The sequence below is a fragment of the Halyomorpha halys genome, unplaced genomic scaffold (assembly GCF_000696795.3).
Source record: "Halyomorpha halys isolate HHAL.00 unplaced genomic scaffold, Hhal_1.1 Scaffold811.1, whole genome shotgun sequence".
NCBI lineage: Eukaryota > Metazoa > Arthropoda > Insecta > Hemiptera > Pentatomidae > Halyomorpha > Halyomorpha halys.
The window spans coordinates 153,411-169,121 of NW_027116337.1; the positions used below are offsets into that span (position 1 = coordinate 153,411).

General features: G+C 32.3%; 1 protein-coding gene across 10 annotated transcripts in view; it reads right to left on the reverse strand.

Annotated features, from left to right (window-relative positions):
• The window catches only part of LOC106686356 (uncharacterized protein CG43867), a 443,901-nt gene that overhangs the window by 40,448 nt on the left and 387,742 nt on the right, over positions 1 to 15,711 (reverse strand). Inside the window, exon 1 of one of the 10 annotated variants that reach the window (XM_014429611.3) lies at positions 9,942 to 10,045. The exons of the other annotated variants lie outside the window; for them this stretch is intronic. The gene's annotated coding sequence lies outside the window, so the exon portion shown is untranslated. Of the gene's footprint in view, positions 1 to 9,941; positions 10,046 to 15,711 lie in introns of those variants that run through there. 10 annotated transcript variants of the gene reach the window in all.

Sequence of the window (15,711 nt, forward strand, 5' to 3'; positions counted from 1 at the left end):
CATCAGCATAAGCAGATATTTGAGCATTGTCAAATTTAGTCCCGACTAAGAACACTCGGCTAAAAAAAAAAAAAAAAAATTTCAAAAATTTTGAATTCATATTACATTGATTACAAATCGACAATTCGGGAATAAACAAATAATATACAACATGCTTACTGTTATCTAATATATAACATTAATAAAAACCTAAGTCAAAGCTTGATAATGAGCTGGATGAGTGATTTATTGATACACTATTTATTGAATGTCAGTCATGGAAATGTCTTTTTCTACTTATTTGATTTTCTAGTCATTTTAAATAAAAACATAAAGCTGAAAATTAAACATAAAATAATAGACAGACGAATATAATATTCCAATACGAGAAGCTACCGCAGTGAGCCTGTTAAACATTGATACTCGACCTGGAATGGAGTACTCCACTGCAACACATCAATCTCTGATTTCATTCCACAACTTCCCTCCCAGAACTGATCCATAATGGATAAGGTCCCGGGTGTATCTGAATCGGTGTTCCAACTCCCGCTATTGTAACCGTCGGCATTGTGGACCTTCAGTACAATACTATCCAAGCAGTTGAGGACTGAGTCGATGTTAAGTTACGCTTTTACTAAGATAAAGGGATTCGAATAAACCCTTATCCGCCTTACGATTCCGTAAAATACATCAACTGACTCTAAATGCTTCATTTACGAGGCAAAAGATAGAATTTCATCCCCAACACATATATTAGATATAATGGATTAATTCTAATTTAAATTAAATTTTATTGAATTTAGAGCGACATAAGGTTTAAAAAATGTTAATTTTTCTCAATTATACGGATGTGCTTTTAATTTTTCAAGAACCTATTTATTTTAAATATAAACAATTAGTTGTAATCCTACAACTTAAATTCCGAAGTGTTTTTTTGTTAAAACTTTATTATATTTCTTTTCAGGATTTTATTTTATGCCCTTTATCCACTTCTTTATTCTTTATATCATCTGAAAAACGTTTCGGGCTCCTCTGCCCCATAATCAAGTTATAAAATAAGTTCCTGAAAAGAAATATATTAAAGTTTTAACTATTTATTTATTTTTATTGCAATGTTTTATATTTGCAAAAATTTCAATTGATTTTTGTATAAAAGACGAGACGATAATGAAAATCGATCCTCCATAAACGTCAAATAAAGTGTTTCAAACATAAGTGTCTGAAAATAGCAACTGATTCTGCTAAAGATTTTTTGAAAGCATCTTTTCTTTTTTTTTTTAAGTAATGTTTGTTTGATTTTTTTATTGAGTTTAACGGTCTTATGCCGTTTCATGTTATACTAAGTGATATAATATGTAATAATTCACAAACTGTTTATGCTAATATTTCAGTTTTAATAGAAATGACCACCAGAATTTTGATAAGTTAATTATTTTGAGGAAAATAGAGAAAATAAACAAGTGTTGTTATTATATTTGCGAGAAAAAAGATTCAATATATAGGACAATCACCATGATGTGTATCGGTGCAGAAGTCGAAAAGGGGGGCAAGAGATCCTGTGGAACCTCGAGCCTCTGCAAAGATGGTACTTTATACGGGCTAGGAATAGTTCAGCGGTTGGACGTGGCTGGTGACCATATCACTTCTTTGCATAACACAAGATTTTTTTTTTTAAAATATCATTCTTTCGAGTCAACTTTAAGTATTGTAATTTTGAAATGAAGATAAACCGCAAATATCCTAAAAGATTCATCAAACTATTTGGAAGTTTATGATAAACCGGAATGCATAAAACAACATAATAACATTTATTTACTTATTATTCACTACAAAAATATGCGACGATATTTTTCAAGAAAAAGGAATCAGTGGAACTCAACAATTACCGAAAGTATTATCAATTATTGGAAGAAGATAGTTTACTGTATGGATTAGATTGGAGGAAGGTAGTCCGGGTGGCGGTGAATAAAGGTATCAAAATATTTTTAAAAAACTAATTATTGTTAACCAACGTTTTGCCCCACTTTGCAGGGCTTCGTCAGGGCTGCCTGGTTTTAGTTTAAAGGGCAACTACAAATAAGGGCATAGATATTTATTGGAAAATACTTCTCCAAGGAGAAGATGATACTGGCCTCAACAACGCATAATGCGAACGTAAAAATGAAAATGAGAAAGGCTGAGCTCATTCCATCGAGAAAAATGGGGCTATCTCATCAGAAAAACAGGCGAAATGGCGAAAACTGCAATATAGAAAGCCTCCCTTCAGGATTATTAACCAACGGCATTCAGAGCAAGTAGTAAGCAGACAAGCTTAGTAAAAGAATTCTACTTAAACGCGGCAATTCACTAGAAGAATGGAGGACTTTGTACAGAAAAACATTGAAATATTTATTGCGAATTCAAAATAACTTATTGCATTAAGTATGTAAAATAAATACTAGAATCCAAAATAAAGTCTGTGTATTTGCAGTTTTTTGTTAGAAAGTCTATGGTTCATTCACCTATTAATGTTTTAGCTTATCATTTTCTTTTACCTTAATTTAGAACAACATTAACTTTCAGGGTTTAATTTTATCTTCTTTTTTTTTTTTTTAAACCACCCTTTCTATATCTTGAATAAATCCCTCATTAAGCTCTTCAATGAAGTTTGAACAGTTTCCAACTCTCAAATTTGTCATTTCATGTATCTACTATACCAAATCCACAGGATCCATTTAATGAAATTATTGTATTTATTAAAACAGTCTGTGTAACCAACCAAGTGGACCTGTTATTTGAAGAGCTATGTGGAAAACATATCACTGGCCTGGAAATAAAATGACGCAACTGTCAACTTTTAGAAATCGACTTATTGTGTTAGCGTGCTCAAAAATCATTTAATGGATACTTATAAATCGGCCATAATTGTACTTTAAAATTTGCGACGGAAGATTTTGTAAGTACACTTATTTCGATTTTTAGAAAAACTAGTAAATTCATTTTTGAGCCCGCCAAAACAGTGAAGTCAATTTCACTATACTCACTATACTCCCGAAGCAGCGATATGTTAAAAAATATGAATCTTTGAATGATTGAACCTTTTTTAAACTACAAAATCAATTTTTAACTTGTGAAAACTACCAGAATTTAATGTTAACAAAAGAAAAATGTTTAAAAATAAACGTGGGAGTGGGTTGCTCATTGGTAAGTTAATGGACGACTAACTCCAAGGACTCCGGTGGGTTCTAATCCTGCTGTAGCAGATAATTACTATCTGTTACCTGTAGCCGTTGAGTCAGCCCTGTGAGTTCAGAAGCCCTCCGGGGTCCACCCAGTCTCGTGAAGTGGGTACCCCTAATTGGGTAAAAACGGTCGAACGTGATTTTGACCAAATCACCTCCTTGTACAACCGTTGGTCTTATAACAGTACTTCCTTACAAAGTACTGCATTTCTGACCCTTCATGGGTTTTACTAGTGCGAATTTAATTTAGAGATAAAAGAGATCTAAAAAGTATTGGCTATTTTAAACATTCTTCCCATCGGAAATTCCTATTTTTCTAAAATATCAAAACGATTGGAAGAAATTGGCTCATTGTTTAATTTTTCTAAATCTATAATTATGCAGGTTTTAGGAAGTTATAAATTAAGTTTCCCAATTGCTTTTTCCGATAGCTCTCAAATAAACGTCGATTAATTGCAGAATATTATCTGGTCTTTCTCTAAAGTTTCATTCTATGCCCTACAAATTTTGAAACTTCAAATTACTTGAAAAGTGAAACTATTTTCACTAGAATTAAAATCATCATTAAAAGTATAAGTATGGTGGTAAAGTAACCATAATATTTTCATTATTTATTATTTAAAGAAAAAAAAATATTGATATTATAGTACCTACTGATTTCATGATTTTTTTTATCTTCTAAAAGACCATTTTCAACTGGTCTCTCGTGGATGTTTTCCAACAGGTTTAATAACAACTAGCAATAACACGAGATTTTGTAAAAGTAGGATACAATAAGGACCAATACTGATACTTTCAACCCATCATTGGAACTAAATAATGCTTAGATATGTTGCAATACGGGAAAAATACAGATGATAATCCAAAATAGTGTTTGCGAGTTAGTAAAAACAACATTGTAAAATAAGAAGAAACAAGGAGTATACCGTTTCAACGGCGATTTCAATGGAGTAACCATCAAGAATGTTTCTTTCAACAATATATTCATTTATCAATATTGATAAGATATTGAGTACTCCAGATTAAGTAAAATTGTCAATTTTTGTTTTATTTGTACATCCAAATCCGAATTTTGGTTAGAATTTTAAAGTTTTGAACTTAGAACATTGAATAATCCATGAAGTTAGTTGGGCTCTCAGAGACTAGACTAAGACAATAGCAAACTTGAATAACTTCAATGCTAGATATGCACCAAGTACATCACTGTATAACTAACTAAGCACTGACCGAAGTTAACAGATAGACTGAGATACTAAACTAGACTGTGTGGGGGCCCGATTCAAAACCAACCAGATTTAGTTGGATAGTGGAAGCTCCAAGAAGAAAGTTAAAACTATGCTTGGCTAATAGTGTCATGTAAATCTGTTAGGAAAGTGATTCGGTGATAAAACGGTTTTGAAAAACAACTTTATAACAATTAAAAATATTTTGTTTAAATAATGATCTTTAACTATTCCATAAAATAGATGAAAAAAGTTAAATAACGATCAAATAAATGGACCCATGAGCTCTTTCCGATGCAAGGTTTTGATTTCAACAAATTATTCATATTTCAAAATTTCCATCGTGACAGAAGTAGTAGGTGAACTTGGTAGTTAAGCAGTTGAGGGCAACGGACATATCACGTCAGTCCGTTACTGGTTGAAAATATTTTAGGGATCCTCCTAGACCAACCCTCTATAAAGATGGTGGCACTACATAGTGCTGAAAGATAAACTTTGCGTTTAAGCGTTGGTGTTGACCATATCACCTCCATTAAGAAACAGTATGTCCTTACCAACTACTTAACCCAAAACAAGAACAGTATTATAATTTTCCCTTCATTCTGTTTGAAATAGTTAAATGTAACTGGTAGATAACAGTGAAAGAACAATATATCTATTACAAACAATTTCGGTAGCAACTTTACTAAGTAAACGTAACCCATAAAACGGATAAAATAAAGATTTCATGATATCGCAGTAATAATACTCGTTTAAAGGGGTTCAGTGCTCATCTGGGATAGGTTATAAACAATGCATTCGCCTCCCGAAGCGGCAAGGCCTGTATATGCTTCACGTCGTAAACCCGTATATATGTCTACAATATCCGATCTGACAACCGTCCAACATTTGTGTCGAGTAATATTCTACATTTATAACCATCTAGGAATTGAAATATTAAATGGAGGAAAAGGAAAAATAGTTAAAGAGGATAATATTGATGCAATTAGAAAATTAAAAAGTGTTGAATACTTTTTAACTTGTTAAAATTTTAGTAAATACACAAATTTTAAATAAAATACACAAACCAACAAAACATAACTTTTATAAAATTTGATGCGATAATAGTAGCTGATTTTTATGATTTTTGGTGCGTTAAAATTGGAAATGAACTCCGTTTTTATTCACCATTTACCGAAATATATAACCCACATAATGTAGCATGAAAATGCGTCATAACTCCTGGGATACTCTATCAATCTTCAAATTTTTATGGTACCTAAAGCACTCTAGAATATACAAAATTGCACAAATGGGAATCTACTAATATTATTACAATTTGAGATATAATACAACGCATTAATGATTGTTAAATATCTTTATTTCCTTCAAATTTAGTAAATGTATTATTTATTGTTATCATCAGATAAATAGCTCGTCTATTGAACGGGACCAAAATATTTGAATTTAGTTCTAGTATAATAGTGGCTTCAAGTTCACAGTATTTTTTTATTAATTTTATTTCCTGTGTATTTTTATTACGTTACAATTCTTTTTTTTTGTTTTAATATTAAAGCATCTTATGTGCTCATTTAATAATTTCAAAAGATAGGATTCAAGAGTTAAGAAGACTTGTTAGGTTTTTACAGCATTATATTACAGATATGTTTGTATTAGTTTTAAATTTTTTCCTTGTTTCAGATAGATTTCCTAGACGGCTAGAGGAAATGAAACCCTTATATAGATATCTCCAACGAAAACAAAAAGCTTAACTTTTTTTCCACTGCCCGGATAATGTGCATTTGTTTACGTATATTCCTAAAATAACTTGAAACCAATAATACTTGCTAATACTTTGACCAAATTTAAATATTTTAGTCTGCAAAGAGGAATATTTTCTTGCTTCCTGATGGTGAAAATAAAGTATACACTTGATATATTTGAAAGAAAAGTCATTCAAACATATTTTAACGATTTACAACAAATAAATACATTACATTACATTGTATATCAAAATTAACCAACTAGATTCCGATTTGCTCCATTTCGTATACTTTAGAATACTTTTAATCCCATAATAAATTTAAGTTGATTAATAGAATTATGAAAGATTATCATGATTTTGTGCAACAAAACTAGCATTACATACTATGAATTTACCAGAAATCTGTTAGTAATGGAGTTCATTTTCGGTTCCAGTGAACCAAAAGGCATGATGATCTGCCAAAATTATTATATAGAAGTTTCGTAGTGGATCTGTTTAATTATTTCAAATACTTGAAAAGTTCATGTATTGAAATTACGAAAACATTGCAAGTACTATTGCGTAATTAAAAATAATAGTGACAATAATAAAATAAAGATATTTTGCAAAGGAATATTGCTCGACGAATGTATTGATATTGATAAAATTTAATAAAGCAAAAATAATGGATAAGTTATTGGATGTTATCTGTGTCAACTAGTAAATCTGTTTCAGTATTTTTCTTCTCACCCTCCTTTTATTATTATTTGAAGCAAAAAATACATAAAAAGTAAAATATAAATATGAATAATTCAATTTGTAGATACATATTTATATTTTGCTTATCTTTTGTTTTGCTTCAGATAGTAATAAAAGGAGAGTGAGAAAAAAAAAATTATGATGTGTACTAGCGTATAAACTGATATGTATATAAAATGTATGAACTGATTCATTGGAATATCGAAGAACATACTCCAAACATGACATATGCCATTGAACGTGTGTCTAACGTGTGTTTCTAGTTCATGCATAGTCAATGGAAGTTTCGCTTGAGTAGGGCAATATTATTGCGTAGTTTCTCCCAACCAGGTTGTACATTTCTATAAATGAGTGTATTAAACATATAAATGTATATATTTAATATAGAAAAATGATACCGGCTACTTAGTGTTTACATGGATTCTACATTTTTAATTTCCAAATATATGATGTGTACAACGAAAGGCTTAAGAATGGTATAAGACCAAAATTTATTTCATAAAATAAATGACATTTTATAGTCACATGAATGTGTAATAATGCCTATTGTGTCAAATAAAATCGCAAAAGTGGCATCAAAATAAAATGTACTTCATATAAATCCTAACATTACATCAAACTACTAAATCATTTCACAAAAATATCACATTTATTTTGGAAATACTTTAACAATTATCTCTGCATCAATATCATCATCTTTATAATTTTAAGTTGGTTAGTCAACGTTATAAATAAGTGAGCATATGGCAGAGATCAAAGGAAATATTATTAACCGGCTTGATGTTAGTTTTCTGCATCAAAAGATCTCCATCTAATATTTTCACCTATGCCTTATTAATCTATGTTTATCTCAGAAGAAAGGGATTTCTTATAATATCTTTTTTAAAATTTTTCATAAGTAAATAATAAAATCGACAATAATGAAATCAGGTGCTGTTCGCGCATCACAACTTTCACTTAACGACGTTTCTTTGAATTGAAATTAACTCTTTCATAGCTTAAGTGAAAGAAAAAACTGACTATTGTCATGATAACGGTATAGAAAAAATACATATATATTTATAAATTCAGTTTAGTCTTTCTCTATTACCTCCATACACTTTTCATGTTACTTGTTATTATTTCTAAAATCTCCAACGTTATATTACAAATTTATAATATATTCTATTCTGCTAATTTCGTCTTTAGTTTATTATAAAATTGTTTCAAAGTTTATGGATATCATTTTTATTGCTGTTAGCAATTAATTATGTCAAATACTTAAAGATACAACAAACTTAAGGATACTTTAGACGAAGAATTAAAAAAATTCGGCATTCAAGCCCAATCAAAACATTTCAATGAGAATAAGGCCTAGCTGATACTAAAGGCCATTTAATTATACATTGCTACAACGAGTTTAATCAAAATCATTTTTGAGAAAATAGTAAAATGTACAAAGGCGATTTTAGTAAAAAAGTTGCTGAAACAACTCAATCACATACTCACCTTAATTTACACTTCGTACAACTGTTCATTTTTGAGCTAGACTGACCATTGACACTCACACAGAAAATTTTACGAGGTTACTTGGGTTCAGGTGGTCTTAAATCGTTTGAAACACGGATTCCAAATTTTCAGACCGAGATACTTCTCTTTTAGGATGTAACCACCGAGCACGCTGGAACCAAGGGTCCTCTATTGCTTTGGCCAGAACGTTGTGGGTTTGATTCCCACCTGGGATAGTCAATATTTACATCATGGCACCCCTGAGAAACCTTCACATTCCCATTATGATATTTTAGGTCTAAGACGTCTTCGACTTAAGACAAAATAAACTTCTTACTATATATTTTATATACATAACAACAACAATTTTCGTTATTAGTTTACATTAGTATATATATAAATATATGTGTATGTGTGTAAAAAGATATGATTTACTGAAAACTACATTACATTGCTATTGATCGCTCTGTTTTTTATCTCCGATAAAAGAAGAATAATACCGGGATATCTAAGAAGTTCTAAAGCGGATACTAGCTTAATAACTTTGCCAGAACGAAAATATTTACCTATAGACCATCTGGATTTGACCGAACGCACATCAGTGGATTCCAGTGCCTCAAGTTGTAAAAGATGAATGCAAACAACAAATCCTCAAGAAAACATTTGTTAAGAAGCCACAAAGATCTAGGAACCATTGCTTAGGTCAGGAGCAAGATGGAGGATAAAATAGCAATACCAACCTCGTGGTAAACTCACGACTAAAAATAACAAACAGACATACTCGACAACAAATATTGCTGTAGATGACAGCATATCGACCACAGCATCAGATGTCTTTTATCGATTAGTTCGAGAAGTCCGGAGGAGGGGGGAATTTTTTACCCTACCCCGATGCATAGGAGAGTAGGGCAGCCAGCTGTTTGTGACTCACACGGGAAACCCTTCAGTCTCGGCTATAATTAACCCATATGAATACGAGGGTACTCGGGTACTACGGTGTATGTACACATAGCGCCCGTACTATCGGCACAGGAGTACAGGTTAGATAAGGTTATCGGCGAGTGTCATTTCTGAGTCATTGTTTGTCTGTCGCTTTGGTTTGGTTGGCAAAACAATGCAGCAAAAAACAAGTAAAAAAAAAAATCAAATGAAATCTATATTAAGACGAATTTAATATTTTATTATGTATCATGCAAACACGTAGAAAATGCATTTACAGTTTTTTTATCAATCAGAACAGAAATAAAGCACTACAATATATAAATATTGGAAGTGTGGTCGATGCGGGAAGGTTTAGGAGGTGTAACCTCTCCGATTGTTCTAGTCAATACTACAGTTCACTACGGCTGTACCGTGACTGTTCTCTGTACTCCAATCGATTTGGGAATCGAAAAAAAGGTAACAAAAGACTAAAATGACAGAAAGCTCTACTACGGAAGACACTGATACCTTAGATATAGACAAAGCCATTGACTACTATTACAATTACTACTACAATCAGTAGAGGGCTGGCACACACCTTACACATATAGAACATACAATACTCACAGTGTAGATACGGTCCTAGAAGACATGGGTAGTCGTGGGTCAGAAGAGACATTGCTTGGACATGGCACTCGGCCTGAGTGTGAGTGTCGACGCCGTCATGCAAAAATCAATGAACCCCCTCCGCTCCCCCCGTCGCTAGGCAACCGCACCCCGCCTCTGCTACCTTCCCTCTCAGGCTACAGTCATGCCTCTTCTGAGAAGGTTAGGATATCGTGGTATCAATATTTTTTTTTTCAAAAAGACAGGACGGGCTCTTTCGGTATTGAAACCACAGAAGGGGAATTGAAGCTCCTTCTATTCAGTGGGATGGGTATGTGCCTGGAGGATATAGATCAATTCAAGAGATAGTTAGAAAATAAAATCCCAGTTAAAATTAACCGCTGTGGTAAGTTGTCAAACTAATAATTAGCAACCAGGACCAAGTGAGCAATCAATGCTTATTACACTGACTTCGTATTTTTATTGGAGACCATATTGAATTATTTATTTGTACCAGTAAAATATTAAAGTTTTAAATTTATTTTCTGTATTGCCATAGCATGGGAAGGACAACCAGAGGCATGATCATAATGGTCAAAATCTTAGCTATATTTAAAGCGTAATTAACATATTTGTTATTTTTATTAAGTATCGATAATACAGTACGAGAAAACTATAGTGAAAGGAACAAAAAGAAGAAAATTAAAAAACAGAAAAAATTAATTCCATACTCACCGCTACAAATGAAAATTTCATCAATTTATTAATGTTTTTATTTTATTTTTAAAGTGTTATAAGAAGAACATTCCATTTTGTCAAAATATATTTTTCCTATTATTAATTTTCTTAATTTTCTTGCAGCCTTTTTTTATTAATATATCCATTTTTTCATGACTTTCATGGTTATTTGACGCAAATCACAATTTTTAAGTTATTTACAGAAAAATTACTGCATCAATCAGTTACTCATGAATAACTAAGTATTTATTTGTAGTAGCTGAAATGCTCTTACTGGTTAGTTGAACATTGTAACTTTAATCAGATGTTTTATTCCATGAAGTAATATCATTTTTGTAGAAAATAATAATGGGCGAGGTTTTATCTTAGTTTGTGATAATACTATTAATCTGACTCAAAATATGGAATCAATTGAAAAATTAACAAGGATTAAAAGCTGAAACGACATGTTTCTTAAAAAAGCAAGTGCCGACAACAGCCGAGTGAGTTAAAGGGCCAACTTTGACTGGCACGTATTCGAATCCGACCTGGGGGTGAGGGGGGGTCGACTTTTATTTCTGTTCCGGTACCACAAACTGAAAACTTGAACCCCACAATGGTTAGAATAGGGTAGTAACCTGTAGATATTCCCCAGAGATAGAACCTGTAGAATAAATGAGAACTGCAAAGTTCTAGCAGGAAAATGTTGATTTTTGAAAAAAAAAAATTTTTTTCATGAAAAACCTATAAAAAAATGTAACACCATTATACTGAAGAATGGAGACAATTTAGTTTTATTGACACAGGAGTCTTTTTCGATGTAGAACAGGCTTTTGATCGAGTCTGGCACCCGGGACTGGTTTACAAACTCCGTAAATTCCTACCTTCTACATACTTTATCATCAATAGTTCCTTTCTTATTGATAGGTTATTCCAAGTAAACCATCCTCTACATTGCCATTACAGCTGACATTCCAACTAATCCTAACACTGTCCTCACCACGTAAGCAAATGACACATGTGTGCTCGCAGTTAATAACCAGTGAATTGTATCCCAAACTCTCCAATCCCATTTCACAGCCCTCGAAGAATGGTGTCGTAATTGGAGGATTAAGATAAATTCCAAAAAATCCCATCAAATCACCTTTACCCTTCGTCGTATTTCATTACAAAAGACTGATCTACATAACTGTAATAAGGCCAATCTGAACATGTGGAGTTGAGCTTTGGCCTCCAATAAGCCTTCGAATTCCTCTCGTATTCAATCCTTACAATCCAAAATTCTTCGTAAAATCCTCAATGCTCCTTACTTTTTCATAAATAAAATCAATCATAAAGACCTTAATTTTTCCTATGTAACCGATCTAGCCCGAACCAGATATCACTCCTTCCATTATAAACTCCCTAACCACTCAAACCCCCTAGCTTCTAACCATGCATCCTCTTCTATTCTTGACAATCGCCCGAGGTGCCTGAAAAGAAGATGGCCACGAGACCTGCTAATGTAAAATGTCATTAGAGTGCTACCAATTGGTAGTTTCTCTATATACAGTTGTAAATATTAATGAAGATATAAAAAAAAAAATTTTATTCAATGGATTGTTTGAAATTACAAATGCACTAACAAACACCCCTTTAAATGTTCCTAATTGTTTTTGATCTCATCGTAATAAAACATCATATTAATAATTAAGGTTCAAAAGATGGGAAGAGTTGTAAATTATTTAATGAGGTTGAGCTAAAACATTCTTCCATTAAAATTTTTTCTTAGCTTCACCTTATTAAATAAAAAAAATTCTAAAATCTTAACCATAAATATTTTTTTGTTTTTTAAGGTACAATGAGCAGTGAAAAACAAAAATCTTCCTCAGAAGAAATAAACATTCAACTTTTACTGATACAACATAGATATGCAAAACATATAATTCGCATTCTAAGCAGTTAACATTTAATGCTGAATAAACTTAATAAAAATGATTAAGAATAAAATGTATTATTCAATTAAGCCTATCCGTGGAATAATTAATCGAGTAGTTATTTAGTATTCCAGTCAGGACTTTCTGGAGGCCATCGCGTCAACCAATACCAAACCGTTTTGTTTGAATGATTGGAATAAGGGATTTAATCGACTGTTATTTTTTTTTATCGTAATAAAAAATATATAATCTTAATGCATATAAATAAAGCTATATGTTTTATACGAATTTCCATTATTATAAGTATTTCCTATTTAATAACTTTTTTTTGTAATATCTATTCTCTCTTTTACTTTTATTTTATTAATTCCATTTATTTATTTTATTAAATTCCTAAGATGGGATCCATTTCGGCTTATTTAACTATGAATAGCCAGATTAAACAATTCATTTTAGAATACTTCCTCTTGATTAAAATAAATACATAAACAGAAGAAAATGTATAACAGCTGGAATAATCAATTTAACTATAAGATAACAAACACCTTGAAATATAACTGTAATGTAAAATACAAAAAGCTGATTTGTTTATTATCAAAGCAACCCAGTTTATCTATAGACAGTACCTCAACAGTGTTAAGCATGCTGGTGATAGAGAGAAGAGTACATTCCTAACAAGCATAAGACATAATTTAGGAGGACGAAACTGTTGAAATAAAAAGTAAACTGAGCCCAGCCTCAACAGCTGAACGATTTATTGCCTGTTTTTAAATATTTTAACTTTTCATAATCAAATAATTAAATAATCAAACTTAAAAATTGTATTTATTTACTTGCATTAATCATATTGTAAATGTTTAAGATAAAGCAAAAATAAGGTTTGAACAATTTTACTTCACTATTAACTCGAGAGCCGTCCGTAGCTCAGGTGGTTAGGCGCAGGTCTTACCAATCTGAGATCTGGCGGCGCCGGTTCGAATCCGGCCTGGGGCGTTTTTTCCTAGATTGGTGGTCTCACAAAATGAAAAACTTGACCCTCAACCATGTTTAGACAGTATAGGACTCAAATGGGAGTCTTGGGCAGAAAAAAAACTTTGTTCCAACCTCATATCTATTTGCTTCTCTATGTTTTACAGTAAATTAACACAATCGCTACAAAACACAACATAGTCACTTTTTAAATAAAAGACGTAAAAGTGTTATTTTCTTGGAAAACAATATTGTGAGGAAAATGAAAGGTATTCTTTCTTATTAACTCTATTATTATTACTATTTATTTTATCTATTTATTCTTCTTCTTTTTAGTCCTTCTACACCTACCGAGAGCCGCATCCATAATACTCCTTCCTGTACCAGTTGGCTACGCCTATTCCAGTCAATTCCTCTATTGTCTCATATACTACTTTGAATGCGCCATCCCAAATATTTCTCAACCTTTCTCTTATCCTTCTTCTATCTACTCGTGTTTCATACATCATTTTGGCTATTTTTTCTTCCTGCATCCCTCGTACATGGCCAAACTACTGCAGTCTATTTTCTCCTACAATATGTTCGGCGTTTCACCTCCAGGTTACTTCTAATTGTAGTGTTCCTGATTTTTTCCCTTCGCAATTCCCACTCTATTCTCATCAGGTATCTTATTCTCATTACTTGGATTTGGCTTTTATGTCTTGAGGTAGTAGTCTAGGACTCGCTAGCACAGGTCAGTAACGGAATAACGTAGTCTTATATACCTCTTTTTTTTGTTGCTTCTTTATTTCCCAGGAAACCAACCTTGTGTAAAAGGAAGCATTTACACGCCAATTTTTATTATTTTTCGGACTTCTCCGTCTATCCAGGCGTTCTTATTAAGGTGGGCTCTCTGGTACTTTAAATCTCTAACGTGCTCCAGCTCCTCTCCCTTCAGTCATATTATTAGGTCTCCTCTTTCTTCCCCCTTCCTATCCTCATTACATTAGTTTTTCTTGAGTTAATTTCCCGGTAGAACAACTGCAGTTCTTCTGAGGTAGGATTCTGAGGTTGAATGAGATTTTTTCCGTTGCTCCCAAATACAACTCTACGTAAGACAGGAGTATGAGATAGAATGGACTTAATTCTCTGTGACCCAGCCTATATGTCCTCATTTTCATCTTCGCCAACTTCAGTGACACGCCTATCATTATAAACAGTACTGGGCTAAGAATGCAACCTTGCCTTATTTCCTGGGTACTCTCAAATTCATTGGATATCTATTTATATTACTAAATATAAAATTACAAAATATTATTTAAGAGAGAGTTTTTTTTTTAATGGTTCCTTGGATTAATTTTTTCATCTGTCCAATTTAGATTTCCTTAATTCATTTCAATACATATCGCTCTATTTCTTAAATAGCGGTATTTTACATACTGCTAATTTAATTGGAGAATCATATAAACATTTTAAAAATACATTTTTATTCAAATTGATTCAATTCTTCTAATTTTTATTTTTTACTTACCTATATACGGAATATGTAGGTAAGTAAAAATAAAAGGAAAAGTATTACGAAAGTGAAACGGAAAATTGTGAGCTTTTGTATAGTCAGCCTATCTACAAAACGAAGTCGTAGAAAATTGGAATACAAGGAACGTGACAGCATTTTATTTTAATAAAATAGACTGACTGAAAGTGCCACTTGATAGGATCGATTTTTCAAATTTTTTCGATTTCCTCAAAAATGGCTCTAACGATTTTGATTAAACTCAATATATCAATGTAAAATTAGGTGATATTTAATATGAGGTTACGGACGTGACGGCCGTGCGGGTTGGGGCGCAGGTTCCAGTGCGCTCGGTTCGGAACGTCGTGGGTTCGATCCCCACCTGGGACAGTTAAATATTCATTTTTCGGCGGTCCCGAAGAATGAATCTTGAGATTCCCACCTAGGTTAGTATGCGGCGGCAACCTAGGTAGCCGCCAGGGGTTGGCAAAAAGGACCCAAAGGCCCACTTGCCAGACTTGTTCCCCCCACCAAATACCAGTACCTGTAATATGAGGTTGGTATTATCCTCATTGAGATTGTCTAACATGGCTTAAATAAAGATTTTTTTCACAAATCTTCCTCTAAAATACCTTTAATTTTGGTATTTGAAACATAATCAACTCACATTGTCAGCACTAATAAAACGGATAAATAT